Here is a 4449-nt window from a genome sequence, read left to right on the forward strand (position 1 = left end):
TCATGACCTGAGCTGAAAGCAAGAGTCAGATGCTTAACCGACGGACGGGGCCACCCTGGTGCCCGGCCTCTCAACCATTTTAACATGTACAATTCAGTAGTATTTAGCGTATTCACCATATTGTGAGACTATTACCACTAACTAGGTCGAGAGCATTTTCATCACTCAGGAAGGACACCCTATACCCAGTAAGCAGTCACTTCCCATTTCCTCTCTCTCCCACAGGCCCTGGAGACTGTTATCTGCTTCCTGTCTCTTGGAATTTGCCTATTTTGGATATTTCATACAAATGGAATTACAGTATATGTGTTCTTTTGTGTCACTTAACATAGTGGTGTTGAGGCTCATCCATGTCCTGGCATATAGCATCTCATCCCTTTTCGTGGCTGAATAATATTCCACTATATAGATATACCACATTTTATTATCCTGTTTGATGGACCTTTGGGTTGTTTCCACCTTTTGGCTATTGTGAATAGTGCTATTATGAACATTTGTGTACAGGTTTTGTTTGAATATCCGCTTTTAATTATTTGGGCTATATAACTTGGGCTGGAATTGCTGGATCATATGGCAATTCTATATTTAATTTTTGAGGAATCACCAAACCGTTTCTGTAGTGGCTGCCTTATTTTATTTTATATTTCTACCAGCAATATAGGAAGGGTCATCTGCACCGAAGTGGCTCGCTTGGCTTCAGCCTCGTTTCTTGACTATGTCCTCTTCATCCTTCAACCTCTTCTATAGCCTTTCGGATCCTTCCTGGCTCCAGGAAGTGTGGGAGCTCTATGTTGTACAGAATGAGTCCTGCATTATTCTGTCCGTGAGCCTTCCCTTTCTCCTCCAGCTGAGCTTGAGGGAGCCAAGATGGCAGGTTCTTCTTAGTAGAGCTTTCACTGGTGCAGGGATAAGCCTGTGCAGGTGCCTGAATGACATTAGAGGGTTGGCATGTGAAATTGTTGGAACCCTTAAAGTGAGTCAGATACATCTTTTACTTAAGGTAAAAACATAGGAAAGGTTTTCGTCAGAAATAGAATTAAGACACTGGTTTCTTCCCAGCTCATTAATTATGTAGTCTGTTTAGAGAAATACATGAAGAGAAAACAAGTGGTTCATCCCCACTTTTTCCATTCCTTTTTTTTTTTTAATTGTCAAAGTTTAACACAGCTGCTTTTCTTTCCTATTCTCTGGCGCTGGCATCTGATTACGGTAGAACTGATTTATGGTGGGAAAACCAGGAGGTGAATTATTTATTCTCCCCAAGTAAAGGATTAGCTATTTCTACTTTTAATGGATTTTTGTTGAGGTGTGTTTATATATTTTTAGATGGATTAAGAAGTCCTCTGACCTCTAATATCATATACAAAGCTATTTGCAAATCACATTAAAAGTCTGGATTTAAACTGATGAAAGCAAAGAAATGAAGAATTGTAACACTGAGTCTGTGACCCAAGAGATTTTTCTTAGTTTATATTCTCGTGCCCCAGAAGGAATACATAGATGTGAGAACAGGACCATAGTCCAATAGACTGTGATAAGCTAGCCACCACAGGTGTCCGGCTTCCAGGCACGGTGACTCATCTCAAAGGCTGCATCATCCCCCAGCGGGTGAGGGAAGAAGCCTGGAGAATAGGGGAGAGACTGGTCAAGATGCTGAATGTCCAGGGCATCGACTTCAACTATAGAGCGCTGGCAGGGGGCCATGCTCCTTAGGTTGTCGTAAGATGGGTTTATTTATCTATCTATCTTAAATAGACAATTTAAAGTTTTACAGTAAAAAGTTTTCCCTTCGATCCTTACCCTTCCCCCATCCTCCTAATTCTCCATTCTCCTGCCATGACAGTCATTCCTCTTAGCTTCCTTCATATACTTCCAGAATTCCTTAATGTAAAACAAATGCAACTATATATTCTCATCCCCCCACCACTTTTAGACAAAATTTGGAATGCTTTATATGCTGTTACTCTGAGCGTTAAACAAAACAAAACAAAACAAAACAAAACAAAACAAAACAAAAACTTAGCAATATATCTTGGAGATCTCCATGTGAAAGTACACAGAAAATGTCCTCACTGAAAATGTCTACATTACTGCATAGTATTCAAACGCTCTGATTCTACCAAAGTTTATCTAATGAGCTCCCTATTGGTGGACACTTGGCTCGTTTCCATTTTGCCATTTCAAACAAGTCTGCAAAGAACAACCTTGTACCTGTTGTATGCCACATGGTGGGGAGGTAATCTGGAGGATAAATTCTCCAGTGTGACCTGCTGGGTTGAAAAATATTTGTAATTTTGATAGATGTGTTCAAATTGCCTTCTGTAGGAGCTCTGCTGCTTACGCCCCCATCAGCAATGCCTGAGAGACCATACGCTGTGTGTGTGTGTGTGTGTGTGTGTGTGTGTGTGGTGGGGAGAGGTGTGGTTTAAATTTCTCTGAAAGTTGTGATAGTATTTAAATAAGAGGGGTGGAGTGAGAGAAGGAAGTGAAAGAGTTTCTCCTGGATCCCCGGAATGTGAGCAAAGAGCAACAGGGACTCCAGAGAATAATAATAACGCTAATTGTTAATGTTTAATGTAATGCTTGCTATGTGTTTGACACTAAGCGCTTCACTACATTCGCTCGTTGTTAGGCCAGGATGGTTCATCTGCTTTTGATTTTCTTCTAATTTTTGTTTTCAAATAAGCATCAAGAATTTACCGTGTGTGAGACATTCTGCTAGGTGCTGGTTGACGTAAGTTTTGTTGACAGAAGCCCTGCCAAATGTCAACAGAAGGGGAATTTGGGGGCAAGCTCTTACCAACACCAACCAAGTTGGTGTGGAAAGTATCAACAGCGATCTTGTGTCGGGCACCCTGTAATGTCTCCCGGAGGCTGTTTGCCCTGGAAGCTGCAACACAGACAAGGTGTGTGGTTGACTCACCTGCTGTAGGCTGAGACAGAGCAAATCCCAGTAGCTTCATGACACGCGTGCACTGATGGTCTGCTTTGTTTCATGTTTCTGTTTAATAATTCCGGTTTGGGGTTGGATGGGTCGGAAGGGGGAGGAAGAATGTGATTTTGCGTGAGTGAGCGAGCGAGTGTGTGTGTTGTAACACTCAACTAAGAAATAAATCCAGTTCGACGACACGTCAGATTTTGTCAATAGCTGGCAGTTATAATTAGTATATGCGATGTATTACTTCAAAGGAATATTGAGAAGGCAAAAAAAAAAAAAAGTCAGAAGACAGAGTTGATTAGCATTGAGAGCTACTGCTTCCCCTTACTTTCTGGTTTTTCTTACTTTTTTCCCTCTGCCCTAGGCCGCCTTCAAGATGACTCCAAACTTCTATTGTCCTCACTCCTACCCTCAGCTTCCAGAGACTATCCCTTTACCGCAGCTGGCCTGCCTTCCTGGTTTCTAAGCCAAGCTATGTTATAGTGCCAGGGATGATTAGCCTTTGTTTGTACACCATGGGGCTATGACATCAGTGTTACCCTTGTCTTTAGGATGCATTTGAATAATGGGAGGGGTTTTAGGGTGGGCCAACTATGGTTAGAGTGTTAGGCATTGGAAACTAGTTTTAGGGATAGTATTTATAGCGAGGGAAGGTGTTTGGGGTAGAAGAACAGTCTTTTGGAGCTATCACTGCTATTTGGAAATAGAAAAACAGGGGATTTAGCAGGAAAATAACTCACAGTAATCGATTTTTTCCAAGGCAGAAGCAGAGAATGGGGTTCTGACTCTAAAAAGCTGGGCTAAACACAGTTTCAGTCAAGGTCCATTCAGGCTAATGTAAACCACAATAGTTATTTCAAATAGGGGGAGACTTACTAGAGGGAAGTGGATACAAGCATCACATCTGGGAATAACTTGTTTGGGCTTGGAACCAAATACACTCTTTATTTTTTATTTTTTTATTTTTTAAAAATGTTTATTTATTTTTGAGACAGAGAGAGACAGAGCATGAATGGGGGAGGGTAGAGAGAGAGGGGACACAGAATCCGAAACAGGCTCCAGGCTCTGAGCGGTCAGCACAGAGCCTGACGTGGGGCTTGAACTCACAGACCGTGAGATCATGACCTGAGCCGAAGTCGGAAGCTCAACCGACTGAGCCACCCAGGCGCCCCAAATACACTCTTTAGATAGGACGCATGCCTTGCTGTGTGCCACAGCCCCTGCTTGGCCCATGAACCGGGTATAGGCTGGCTAGGCCCCTGAGAGTGTGATCCTGATTGCAGAAGGAGTTTGTAGCAACAGAATCAAGATGTGTTTCTTGGGTGAAAGCCTTTCACCTTGTCGATGTTTTATAGGCAGACTATCATTACCTTCCGGTCGCTTTTGACACATGGGTCCCTGAATTTTTAGACCTGTCCTTGACACTCCTTAAAAATAGGTCCAAGGCCTTCTCTTCTCAGGCTGTATTTGACCCATCCCTAAGAGATCCCATTCATACAGTGGCTTCAGTG

At 42.5% G+C, this 4449-nt stretch overlaps 1 long non-coding RNA gene across 1 annotated transcript; it reads right to left on the reverse strand.

The window, feature by feature from the left end:
* Window positions 1-525: 525 nt before the first annotated feature.
* Window positions 526-3484, reverse strand: LOC131492856 (uncharacterized). Its single transcript, XR_009252317.1, has 3 exons — window positions 3284-3484; window positions 2801-2890; window positions 526-925 (listed from the first exon to the last, which is right to left on the reverse strand). It is a non-coding gene; the product is annotated as an uncharacterized LOC131492856 (long non-coding RNA).
* Window positions 3485-4449: the final 965 nt, after the last annotated feature.

Source organism: Neofelis nebulosa, chromosome 2 (assembly GCF_028018385.1).
Source record: "Neofelis nebulosa isolate mNeoNeb1 chromosome 2, mNeoNeb1.pri, whole genome shotgun sequence".
Classification (NCBI taxonomy): Eukaryota; Metazoa; Chordata; class Mammalia; order Carnivora; family Felidae; genus Neofelis; species Neofelis nebulosa.